The sequence below is a fragment of the Palaemon carinicauda genome, chromosome 1 (assembly GCF_036898095.1).
Source record: "Palaemon carinicauda isolate YSFRI2023 chromosome 1, ASM3689809v2, whole genome shotgun sequence".
Taxonomy (NCBI): domain Eukaryota; kingdom Metazoa; phylum Arthropoda; class Malacostraca; order Decapoda; family Palaemonidae; genus Palaemon; species Palaemon carinicauda.
The window spans coordinates 208989853-209004406 of record NC_090725.1 but is presented as its reverse complement, the minus strand read 5'-3'; the positions used below and the strand labels follow the sequence as shown (position 1 = coordinate 209004406).

General features: G+C 40.3%; 1 protein-coding gene across 1 annotated transcript in view; it reads left to right on the top strand.

Annotated features, from left to right (window-relative positions):
• Nucleotides 1-14554, top strand: part of Synj (synaptojanin) — a 392031-nt gene that overhangs the window by 358009 nt on the left and 19468 nt on the right. The gene's annotated exons all lie outside the window — the stretch shown is intronic.

Below are 14554 nucleotides of genomic sequence, written 5' to 3'. Positions count from 1 at the left end.
GATTTTTTCCATAACCCATATATATACAGTAATATATATATATATATATATATATATATATATATATATATATATATATATATATATATATATATATATATATATATATATGTTTATATGTATGCATGTATTTATGTATATATGTATATATGTAGGTATGTATGTGTATACATATAAATATATATATATACATATACACACACACACACATATATATATATATATATATATATATATATATATATATATATATATATATATATATATATATATATATCTAAAGTAGGAAGATGTGATGTAGTTCTAAGGGAAAAGTATGGGAAATATGTCTGGGTAATAAGCAAAGCTCTACCTCCAGTTTGTTTCTTCATTATGATCAGAGATAAATGTAAATAAAACATTGGTTGCCATTTTTTATCGTGCTTTTTAGCGTGTTTAGGAAACCATTAATATAAAATCGCCTTTAATATTTGTGCCTGTTTTAGTTTAGGGTACTGTAGTACATGCATCAAGTGTTCTGTACATTAAAGGGTAGTTTGTTAACAGTACTACGTACAAGGGAAGGTTTTAAAAGTCTGAATATACATGTTGAATGAATAGGTAAATATGGTGTCACTACTTCGCGGATTTTCACCTATCGCGGCCGCGTCTGGAACCTATCTACCGCGATAAACGAGGGTTCACTGTATATATATATATATATATATGTGTGTATATAAATATATATATATATATATATATATATATATATATATATATATATATATATATATATATATATACAGTGAGCCCTCGTTTATCGCGGTAGATAGGTTCCAGACCCGACCGCGATAGGTGAAAATCCGCGAAGTAGTGACACCATATTTACGTATTTATTTAACATGTATATTCAGACTTTTAAAACCTTCCATTGTACGTAGTACTGTTAACAAACTACCCTTTAATGTACAGAACACTTAATGCATGTACTACAGTACCCTAAACTAAAACAGGCACAAATATTAAAGGCGATTTTATATCATGCGTTTCCTAAACACGCCAAAAAGCACGATAAAAAATGGCAACCAATGTTTTGTTTACGTTTATCTCTGATCATAATGAAGAAACAAACACATTTACACATCTGTGTATAGATTAGTTTTTGCATCGATTATATTGATTATTCAGTACAGTATGTTGATTTTGTTATTACCAATGTTTTACTTAATTTTTCTTAGGACTTCCAAATGAAATGTTTTTCTTTATGACGCCGCCTGAAACGACGGCGTCATAAAGTACGCTCAGTAAACAAACGAAGGCATTTAAGACGCATGATGAAAGTGATAAATAATGATATTACAGTAAAAGCTTTTAGAAAATATGTTATTACAAATATTATTTACCGTATCTATATAAAATCATACATACGTAGCAAAGCAGGAAAACAATTTACGAGAGAGAGAGAGAGAGAGAGAGAGAGAGAGAGAGAGAGAGAGAGAGAGAGAGAGAGAGAGTTGTTTTTACGTACGTAAATGTAAATTTAAAAAAAAAAAAAATAGCCCCATTTCATAAAAAATAGCTTATTACAAATATTTTACTTTATCATATTACAGTAGTCTGTATAATACTGTAAAGTTCAGTACAGTATGTTGTTGTTATAGTCGTGGCGATGAAATTCTCACGAAACAAAAACACGGCATTTGATTACAACAGCTGATTCATTCTCTCTCTCTCTCTCTCTCTCTCTCTCTCTCTCTCTCTCTCTCTCTCTCTCTCTCTCTCTCTCTCTCGCTCTTCGTGTTATACAATACTTACATATAGATGAAGAAACTAAAATTAGTTTTCTTAGTGTCAATTAAATACGAAAGGAAAAAATTATGCCGAGTTTACATCCATTTCAATCGTTGCTAAAAATACGGCATCCGTTTTCATCACCAAACCACTATTTTTTGGGAAACATCATTTTATTCAAGAAAATTGCTACTCTTTAAATAGTTAATTGCACATTAAGAAAGTGTGTACTTTTGTTTTTAAATTTCGGGTGTGTTTTAAAAATCGAGTATTGTTGACTTCTTTTTGTTTTAATTTTGGCTGTGATTAAATCAGCTGACGTCTAGCTGCCGCTCTTGAGAGTGTACGAATACACTAACAAAGTATCATTTATACCATTTCTTAACTTATTCAAACCGTCTACAGTATACAGTTGATATTACATAAGCACCTATGTGTTATAACCTATCAAATTTTTTTGTTTATTACATTTAAAACAACAAACACACACACACTCTCTCTCTCTCTCTCTCTCTCTCTCTCTCTCTCTCTCTCTCTCTCTCTCTCTCTCTCTCTCTCTCTCTCTCTCTGTGGGCTACTTTTAACTACCTCCCATTCCTTACCTCTCTCTATCTCTCTAACAAATGATATCTTTGTTGCTCCTCAAAGTTTCATTTATATTGAAAATCAATCATGATTCAATTTTCCTTACTTTCTCCAATCTCGCACCATCGGTCACATCGCGGTATTTTCGAAATTTCCGGAAAATCCGCGATATATATATATATACATGTGTTATGAAAAAAATCCGCGAAGTGGTGAATCCGCGATGGTCGAACCGCGAAGTAGCGAGGGCTCACTGATTATATATATATATATATATATATATATATATATATATATATATATATATATATATATATATATATATATATATGTATACTCTGTATATATATATATATGTATATATATATATATATATATATATATATATGTATATATATATATATAGATATAGATATATATGTATGCATGTATGTATATATATATATATATATATATATATATATATATATATATATATATATATATATATATATATATATATATATATACAGTACATATATATATATATATATATATATATATATATATATATATATATATATATATATATATATATATATATATATATATATATATATATATATATATACAGTACATATATATATATATATATATATATATATATATATATATATATATATATATATATATATATATATATATATATACACATATATATATATATATATATATATATATATATATATATATATATATATATATATATATATATATACTGTACTGTATATGTATACAGTATATATATTTATATATGTGTGTATATATATATATATATATATATATATATATATATATATATATATATATATATATATATATATATATATATATATATATATATATATATATATGTACAGTATATATATATATATATATATATATATATATATATATATATATATATATATATATATATATTATATATATATATATATGTATGTATGTATGTATGTATGTACAGTGATGCCTTAGGATATGAAAGTAATCCGTTCAGGATACGGTTTCGTATCCTGATTTTTTCGTATCCTGAGTCGCGTTTTACATGTAAATAGCCTAATCCGTTCCAAGCCTTACGAAAAGACACCTTTTCTTTCATAAACACGCTAAACTGTAGTAATAAACCTGCAATGCAGCCATTTCTATCATTCAGTAATTAACCCAACCGTTAAAAACAGCCTAATCCATTCCAGAAACCACCATGAGATTATTCAATAATGTAGTTATTGCCTAGTTATCCCCTCCAAGCCCTAAGAAAACGGTCCGTTTTCTTTACTACTGTATAAAAGTTACGGTACACTATGTAAAGCATTTGGATCAGTGAAGGTGTATTGTTACCTGTACGTACACCTAAATTAAGGATTGATACCCTGAAAAAAAGGTTACAGTTAATTAAAAAAAAAGTTGAAACTTACGTTTTGATTGAGACGATGTCCGATAGCGAAGTCGCGGCAGAGGAGGATGGCATAAGGCAGAAAACGTAACAAGTGACAGACTACGTACAGTAATGTACACACTTAAAACATTAACACTTAAACTTTACGAAATAAAAAAATGGCAGAAATAATTAACACTTAACATTACGTATGGAAAACTATAAAATGAAAGAAAAAATTACTTTAAAACTTAACGGTAACATAAAACTTAAAATTGAATTTTTTTTTTTGCTTTTTTATAACTTTACGTTTTTCATATTTTCTAAATTTCTTCTACTTCTTCATCACTTTCTTTTTTCTGTTTCTTTTCTTTACTTTCACCTTCTAATTCTTCATTACTTCCTCTTTTCTGTTTCTTTTTTCACTTTCACCTTCGTCTTGGCCTACTAATACTGCTGGCCTCTTTAATAGGAAACTATCCATTGAAGCTTGTTTCTGCCTACTTTTCAACACATTACTAAAATGCGTTAGGCAAACGTCATTGCAGTGTTGAAGCGCACGGTTGGTATAAACTTTTTTTGGATGTTTCTTTTCGACGTAGTCTGCCATTTTATGGAAACATGCGAGAATTTCCTTAATGTCTGCCGTTTTCAAAGGTATAACATCCTCCTCATCATCGCTAGAGAACTGCTCTTGAACATCACTCATTTGCATCGTCTCCAACTCCTTCAGGTCGTCCGTCGTCAACTCCTCGTGGTGCTCCTCGATAAGTTCATCTATATCTTCGGCGCTAACTTCCAGCCCCATGGACGTACCAAGATGTACGATGTCATCCACCTCAGACTGCTGAATGGGTTCAGGATCGTCAACGATCTCGGCTTCGCCTCTAGGCTTCCCGAACCCCTCGAAATCTCGTGCAGAGACAACATCAGGCCACAGCTTCCTCCAAGATGAGTTCAGGGTACGCCTCGAAACTTCCTGCCAAGCGAGATCGATGAGTTTGAGGCATATCATGATATTAAAGTGATCTTTCCAGAATTCACGCAGAGTGAGGTTTGTACTTTCTGTGACTTGGAAACATCTCTGGAAGAGATGCTTCGTGTACAATTTTTTGAAATTAGAAATAACTTGCTGGAGGAGAGGGGTGGTGTTAGGCGGTAGATAAATGACCTTTATGAAGGAATACTCGGCCAGAAGATATTCCTCGAGGCCAGGAGGGTGAGCTGGAGCATTGTCCAACACCAGCAGACATTTCATAGGGAGGCGCTTTTCTTCCAAATATTTTCGGACAGTCGGACCGAAGCAGACATTCACCCAATCAATGAAAAGTTGCCTCGTTACCCAGGCTTTAGCATTCGCCCTCCACATCACCGGAAGGTTCTCTTTGAAGGCTCGGGGATTTTCAGAATGGTACACCAGCAGGGGCTTTATCTTGCAGTCCCCACTGGCGTTTGCACAAAAAGCAAGGGTAAGCCTGTCCTTCATAGGCTTATGTCCGGGTAGCCTCTTCTCCTCCGCCGTGATGAACGTCCGACGAGGCATTTTCTTCCAGAAAAGCCCAGTTTCGTCGCAATTGAAAACTTGCTGCGAACTGTAGCCTTCCTGCAGAGTCAACTCTTCAAACGTTTTAACAAAGGCTTCGGCGGCCTTGGTGTCCGAGCTGGCTGCCTCCCCATGCCGTACCACTGAATGAATACCAGTCCTTTTCTTGAATTTCTCGAACCACCCCCGAGAAGCCTTGAACTCTGGGGGTTCCTGCTGGGATGTTCCTTCTCCTGCCCCTTCTTCGGCCTGAGAACGCACGAGATCACCGAAAATGGCGGAGGCCTTCTGGCAAATTGTAGTCTCAGTGATGGTGTCTCCTGAGATATCTTTGTCTTTGATCCACACAAGAAGCAGCCTCTCCATCTCGTCATGCACGTGGGTTCTCTTGTTGGAGAAAATAGTGACGCCCTTAGAAGGTGTCGCTGCTTTGATGGCCGCCTTCTGCTTCAGGATGGTGCCTATCGTAGACGAATTCCGGCCATACTCCTTGGCGATCGCACTTAAACGCATGCCAGACTCGTACTTTTTCACGATTTCGAGTTTCGTCTCCATCGAGAGCATCGTCTTCTTCTTCTTTCCTTCGGCAACATTCTTGGGACCCATGGCTACAGTATTAAGCTCAATACGTAATACACTACGTATGTTATATACAGTACTATGTATAGTAAACACTAATACAGTACAGTGCACAGTAACGAATGTTTAATAACGATAACACGTGGCGTACGAATGTATTTAACACTACGTCAAACAAGCGAAAGTACACAATGTCTGTTAACGATACCGCAGTCGGAACGAAAAGAGAGAGAGAGAGAGATGAACGCCCGTGCGTAAGCAAGGTGGGATAGTTGCCGACCAATAGGAAAGCAGGATCTTACGGCGTCAGTTAGCATCTGAGTAGGGAGATAACCAATGGGTAAGCGGGAGGCTGTAAGTGAGTTTACCCAAGTTCAAAGTCTGGCGGCGCGCGCTTTTTAAAATTACTCTCTGCGACGAGTTGGGATCTCGTATGCTTTTCGTATCCTGAAATTTTATTCGTATACTGGGGCATAAAAATCTTCGAATCGCTTTTTGTAACCTGAATTTTTCGTAAGCAGAAACTTTCGTATCCAGAGGTATCACTATATGTGTATATATATATATATATATATATATATATATATATATATATATATATATATATATATATATATATATATATATATATATATATATATATATATATATATATATGTGTGTGTGTGTGTGTATATATATATATATATATATATATATATATATATATATATATATATATATATATATATATATATATATATATATATATATATAATGTATATATATATATATATATATATATATATATATATATATATATATATATATATATATATAAATATATATATATATATATATATATATATATATATATATATATATATATATATATGTATATATATATATATATATATATATATATATATATATAAATATGTATATATATATATAAATATATATATATATATATATATATAAATATATATATATATATATATATATATATATATATATATATATATATATATATAAATATAAATATAAATATATATATATATATATATATATATATATATAAATGTTTATTCTACTCTTTCATCTTTCACACTATTATTATTATTATCATCATTATTATTTTTATTATTATTACTAGCCAATCTACGACCCTAGTTGGAAAAGCAAGATGCTATAAGTCTAAGGGCTCCAGTAGGAAAAAATAGCACTGTGAGGAAAGGAAATAGTGAGGATAGGAAATAAGGAAATAGGTATACTACAGGAGGAGCAATGAACAATTAAAATAAAATATTTTGATTAAGAATGGATAATTTTTTGGCTCGATCATCTATCCATATAAGAGGATATATGTCTACTCTAGTGTAGCCATTAATAGACTGGCTATACAGTACAGTACTCAAATGTAGTCTTTTCTGTTGGCACTCATTTTCAACTAAGAATTGGTTTAAATGTTTGAAACGTTTTCATAACTAGGGAATTCTTACTTTATGATGAACAAATATAAAATTTAACTAGTATGCATTTTTCATTGATGCACTAACATTACTTTTGAAATGCAAAGTTTATTTTTTCTAAATAGTAATAGTTGACTTTATAAATAGATAAAAAAATATATATAAACATTACTTATCTTGCAGGATAGTATCTCTAGCATGTGGTAACATGAAGAAAACATACATTACAACAATGAAATTTTTACATGAATCATTGCATAAATGTATTTGGGCTAAACTAAATAAATAACTTTTATGTTAAGATGAACTTTTACATATGTAGTCAAGACTTAAAATAACATAAACAGAATATTTGAAGATATGTACATATGCAAGGGGAGAGAGAGAGGGGATGCTTTGTTCTGTCACTAAACAAACCTTATGCTATTTAATAGGGATTATCTTTTGGCGAAGCTGGGAGATTAGCTATTAAGACTTAATTGTGAGGTGGCAATCACCCAACCACTAGTTAGTGAGAGGGTGGAGGGGGTAGCTTGGGTAACCAGATATCTGCACTCGCTCACACATCAATGATATTTTACCACTTTTTTGGGGGGGGGGTCTGAGAGAACGGATGTGTCTGCTCTCTGCTCCCGCTAAGACTTGGCCTTACAATTGCTTTAAGCTGCTTTCTCTTTTTTCAGGTGTGATTTTTCTCTTTGACACTCCCCATGCATGTGTTTCCAGGACTTGAAGGGTGCACTTGTGGCACCTTCATGTCCTCGGTCAAGACCAACCCCCATTCCTTGTGTCCAACCTGCAGATGCCGTCGTTGCGAGCAGGGTTCAACCTGCAACGAGTCTAGGGAGTGGTCTGCCTCCCAGTGGGAGAGTTTTGGGCACTAGCAAAAGAGGAAATCTAAGAGTCACCCTTCGCCTTCAGGGTCTTCCTCGAGGGCTAAGAGACCTCTGACTTCTTCTCTCACCCCTCAACCTCTTCTCGAAACTACTCCTAAGTCTGACTCTTCTGAGAGTCTGACAAGTAGGAGTGTGGACCGATTAATTCCTTGGCAACCCCAAGGTTCCAGGAACGTTGTTGCTTTACTTAACGAAGCACCTTCGCCCTTGCCCTTGTGCTAGTCATTCTCACTTTCAGATGTGTTCCAGGCTTGGCCGTCATTGGGTGTAGTTGGACCTATTTCCAAGAAAGTCCTCCTTGAGCTCCTTCAGCAGGATGCCTGGAGGGATCCTGTTTGTGCTGTCCCTGTTGTTACCGTCTCTTTTCCTGTCGACGCGCTGGCTGTGTGTGAAGCCCATCTCTCGCCTTCCCCTGTTCCAGCCTATGTTGTTTGTGACCCGCGCAGCCGTTCGCCCTCTCTTTGATGACCTCCTCCTGACGACGAGTCCTCCCCTCATCCTCAGACCTCTCGTCTTCCAGGGACCATAGTCACTCTGTGTTCGTCCTCTGCCAGGGAGCTCTCCAGTTTCCAAGATCGGCGATCTTCTCGTCGTTCTCCTGCACGTGATCATGAGTCTCCTCGGGATCGTCATTTGCCGGCGCGTGGTCGACGCTTTTCTGACCATCGTTCTTCTGTTGATCGTTGTTTTCCACCTGCACGCTCGCCTTCCGCTCCCCATTCATTAGGACGCGACTTTCCAACGCGTCGTTCGCCGTCTCGTCACCACGGACGATCTCCGACGCTACTATCACTTGCTCGTCGATCGCAAACTCTATCTTGCTGTTCGCCGACACAACGCTCTGCTGTGCATCACTCTCCATCTCATTGCATTGCTCGACATCACTCTTCCTTGGACCTCTTCGTCTTCCAGGGACCATAGTCCTCTGTGTTCGTCCTCTGCCAGGGAGCTCTCCAGTTTGCAAGATCGGCGATCTTCTCGTCGTTCTCCTGCACGTGATCATCAGTCTCCTTGGGATCGCATTCGCCGGCCCTTGGTCGACGCTTTTGTGGCCATCGTTCTACTGTTGATCCTTGTTTTCCAGCTGCAATATCGCCTTCTGCTCGCCATTCATCAGGACGCGACTTTCCAATGTGTCGTTCGCCGACTCGTCACCGCAGACGATTTCCGACGCTACTATCACTTGCTTGTCGATCGCCAACTCCATCTTACTGTTTGCTGACACAACGCTCTGCTGTGCATCACTCTCCATCTCATTTCATTGCTCGACATCAATCTACGACGCTTCGCTCGCAATGCGTCGCGCTCCCCAACACATCACTCACCATCGTGACGCTCGCCTGCACGACTATCTCTTGCACAACGCTCCCCTAAGCATTGCTCGGCAATGCATCGTTCGCCAACGCGTCACAAGTTATCTCGTCATTCGCCTGCTAGAGGATTTCCATCGTGACACTCGCCAACACGCCGCTCGCCTTCTTGCCGTTCGTCTGCTTTATGAACATCAAACTCCAGTGCATGATCGTCAATCGCCTACTCGTCGAAGGTCTCCAAGGTTTTCTCCTCCTCGTTCTCCATATCTTGCTTGACAATCACGTGCCCGTGTGCGTGAATTGGATGTTTCCTAGCATTTCATGCGCACTCGCGAACTTTTCATGAGTATTCACAAGCAAGGAGGCTCCTCAAGAGTTCTTGACCTAACCAGCAGCTAGTAGAAGGCCCGTGTCCATTTCAGAAGGCTTTCAACATCCTCAAAATAGGTAAGCTGGCATGCCTATCTATCCTGATTGCACGAGGAAGGTGTCTAAAGATCATCACTGGATGCCTGTTCCTCTTCCATCTTCCATATAGTTTAAGGTTCTAAGGCAATGCCCTATGAGAAAGTATTCTCCACTTCTAGGCCTCCCCAAGGACACCCTGGAACTGTCATCTGTCAGTGAACAGCCATCCTGGTTCAACAACCTTATTAAGGCGGTCAAATTGGCCATGGTAGATCCTCCCCAAACGGAGAAGTCAGTTTCCTTCTCCTCTTCCTCGGTCTTTCTTACTGACCCCAGGAAGAGACCTGTTTCTGCTAGAGACCCAGTTCCACTGATGCCCTTCTCTCCCATCGGGAGAGCGAGAGAAGGCACAAGGGGCGCCCAGTGCTTACTCAGGACTTCAACACCCTGGAGCTTACACCCATCATGTCAGCAAAACAGAGGAGTAAGATGCCGAAATAGTCTTCCTCACGCTGACCTTCTTCACCTTAGGGTGAGCAGAGACATGGCTCTCCTCGCGAGATCTCTCAAGGGCTTTACTTCCATCCATCTCCTTTCGAGGCTGTTCCCCCTGAACTAGGACCCTACTCCAGACCACTACCGGAGGACGTTGAACCTCGAGCAAGAGAGATTCGGGCCCCTAGGGAACGGCAGGCACCTTCTAGACCTTCCCTGCTGGTAGAGTATTTGCCGTCCTGTAAGGACCCTAAGAATAGGAAGACGGTTCACAAAAACACCAAGGCACCGGAGGCTCTCATGTCAAGACAGGGCCAGAGATTCTCTTGTGATAAGCTCCTCACACGACATCCCACCAGTTGATGACCTTGACCTAACCCAGGCTCCAATGGGTGAGAGCTTGGAGATGGATGACTTCCTGGACTCATGATGACAACTTCCCTAAGGCAGCGAGTCTTAAGTTCCAGTCCGAAGGGGAGTGCAGGGAGTCTGAATCCCCCTTCCGGCAAGTCCTAGCCTACATGAGGGCTATCAATGGGTTGTCTAACCCAGAGGCAGCTCCTCAGGAAGGCAGACACACTGTCCTGGACCATATGTATAGTACACATAAGACCAGTTCCCCCATGCCTTGGTCTAAGGGTTTTGATAGCAGCCAGGAAGAAGGCTTTCTCCCAGATCGCTGGCTCCTCAAGCTCGCTTCGTGCTGGCTCGTCATCTAGGTTACTCGCACCTCATTTCGTCCAGTAGAGTAGACATTACGAGGTTGAAGACAAGCCTATCCCAACTCTGACATTGGATCCTTCTCTTTAGGCTCTCTCAAGAGGTATCCCAATAGAAAGGCTTTCTGAACTTTCATGCACTTTTTCTGCCTCTGAACTCTTCAACAGAAAAGGTCGCAAAGTATGCCATGCAAGTTGCTTCATGGCTGGGTTCATTGGGCCACCTTGTACAAACCAAGGATTGGTCCAAGGAGAGCACAAGGAGGTCCATGGAGACCTTTCTCTTGTCAGGCACTTGGGCCTTGGAATTCCTTTCCCACCAGGTTGTCAACCTATGGGCAAATGTAATCGTAAAGCGAAGAGATGCTGTGATTGAAAGGTTTCAAAGGCAAGTTCCTAGAGCTGGAGTGTCCAGGCTCAGGAACTCCACTCTGGAAAGAACTTCTTTGTTCAAGCCAGAGGATATCAAGAGGGCGGATGAGTGTTGGAGGAAATCCACTGAGGATTCTCTCTTTCACAGGGCCTTGATGACCTAGCCCTATAGGAAGGCTCCTCCACCTCCCAAGAAACAGACACAGCCCACCAAACCCTTGACAAGGGGGACGGCAGGGTTCTCGAAAAAGGTGTCTTGGCAGCACTTTCCTGCCAAAGATCCAAACGGCTCTAAACCTTTCAGGGGAGGGAAAGGTGGTAAGGGAAGTGACAGAGGTCACTCCCACTACGGAGGGCAATCCTTTCACCTGCCCACCGGTGGGTGGATACTTGCAACGCAGCTGGGAAAAGTGGATGCAGCATGGGACAGATCCCGAGATAATCTCCGTAATTTGTGTAGCGTATCGCGCCCCGTTCAAACAATCTTCCCCTCCACTGACTTGGGATCCAGTTTCATCAAGCTACTATGCGAAGGGATCCGCAAAGGAGCTGGCACTTCGGGCCGAAGTACAGACCATGTTGGAGAAGGGGACTCTCCAAGAGGTCCTCAATGGTTCCCCAGGCTTCTTCAGTTTCTTGTGAAAAGACATCTGGAAGTTGGAGACTAGTCATCAATCTCTCGGCCCTGAACAAGTATGTTCGACAAACTTTGTGCAGGATGGAGACGACAGACATGGTCGTTTAGGCAGTAAGGCCTTAGGACTTCACGCGCACCCTGGATCTCAAATATGCATACTTCCAGATCCCAATCCCTCCGTGTTCAAGGAAGTATCTTCGGGTCATACACGAGAACAGGCAATACTAGTTCAAAGTGCTGTGCTTCGGCCTTTTGACAGCACCTCAAGTCTTCACGAAAGTTTTCGCCCTGGTGTCATTCTGGCAACCCTTCTTCAACACTGAGATAGACTACTCAAGTTTTGTCAGGATTGGCGGATGGTGATAAATCTTGAGAGTTCATCACTACACCCCTCTCAAAGGCTGGTATACATGGGTATATGATAATCGACACCAATCTTCAGACAAGGAGAGCTCACAGCCTAACAGTGGTTGTGTCTTCTTGGTCACCCAGTATGCCTGGTCCGTCTAGTTCACAACGGTCACCTCGGGGTTTGATCTCTCCAGTGGCACCTGAAATCCAGGTGGAGCCAGCACACCGGTCCCCATGATACTCGTGTTTCCATGGGACAGGAGCAGAGAGCAGAGCTTCACTGGTGGGTGATAGAGGAGAACCTCCGCTGAGGGACAGACCTTCTCATCTCTCCCCAGGAATTGATGCTCTATACAGATGCATCAAAAGAAATGTGAGGGCCCGCATGCTACACCACATGGCCTCCGCCTATGGTCTGAGTCCGAAAGGTACATGCACATAAATCTCAGGGAGATGAGAGTAGCCTTTCTAGCTCTTCAACAGTTCTAACAATTCCTTGCAGGTCACTCTGTGGTGTTGATAAGCGACAACACCACAGTAGTGGCGTATATAAACAAACAAGGCGGTACCTTTACGCAGCCCCTATGCCATCTAGCAGTAGAGACTGCAATAGACAGAGGAACATTCGGTGTCCCTATCAGCTCACTTCATTCCAGACAAAAGGAATGTACTCGCCGACAATTTGAGCAGAGCCACTCAGATAGTGGGCTTCGAATGGTCTCTGAATTATCTGATAGCCAACAAAGTCCTGACTTTATGAGGTTCCCAACTATAGACCTTTTCGCGACGTCCCTGAACTTCCAGCTCCCTCCTTACTGCTCCCCATTCTCGGACCCTTAGGCTCTCTGGCAAGATGCATTCCGACAATGGTGGGACATCATCGATGTGGATGCCTTTCCCCTGTTCTGTCTGATGAGAAAGATGCTCAGCAAGACCAAAGCAGCCAACAACTTATTCATGACGCTCATAGCTCTGCTAGGGCATCACATGGAGTGGTTTCCAGACCTTCTGCAGCTCCTAATAAAGCTCCCAAGGGAACTCCCTCTACGACCAGATCTACTCTGACAACCACATGTGATAGCTTCTCTACGTCTTCACGCTTGGAGACCAACCCGCATCTCCTCTCTCAGAGAGGCTTTTCGCAACGAGTTGTGAGAAATATGTCTGGATAATTCCGAAGATCCTCTGCGTCAGTCTACCAGGCAAATTGGACAGTGTTCCATGGTTTGTGTCATGGAAAGGGTATCTCTCCTCTAGATGCCACTATTCCAGTAATAGCGTAGTTCCTTTTATACCTTCGGGAGGAAAAGCTCCTCTCGGTCATGGCAGTGAAAGGCTACCACTCAGGCTTAAGCATGGTCTTTAGACTGAAAGGAGTCAATCTTTTCTCTTCATAGGAGTTCCCTCCTCATACGAAGCTGTGAGATCACTTGGCCCCGGTCGGAATTAGACTTCCTCCTTGGAACGTGGTTCTTGTGCTTCAATCCTTGAAGGGCCCTCCCTGCAAACCATTACAATAGGCAACAGATTGCCATCTCACTTGAAAAGACATTGTTTCTACTCACTTTAGCTTCTGCAAAAAGAGTTGAACTTCATGGCCTATCCTACAACGTCACCCATCCAAGGGGATGAGGGGAGGTGATACTCGGCTTTGTCCCTGAGTTTATTGCCAAGACTCAAAATCCAGCAGTTACGGATCATAGATTCGGGGCCTTTCGGAATGTGAGACTTCGTTCTTTAACCGATGATAAAAATCAATTGTTACTATGTCCAGTGAGGATTTTGAGACATTATCTTACACTCACTGCAGCAGCTCGTCCCCGTGTGCCAGCACTTTTCGTAAGCACAGGGAGACTCAAGAGGAGGGTCACAAAGAATACCATCTCAGCCTGGATTTGCAGGGTCATCGACCATGCACTGAATCCTGACTCCTACTCAACGACCTAGAGCTCATGACATCGGGGGCATAAGCACATCCCTGGCGTTTAAAGGCAACTGCTCTGTGGCGCAGGTGTTGCAAG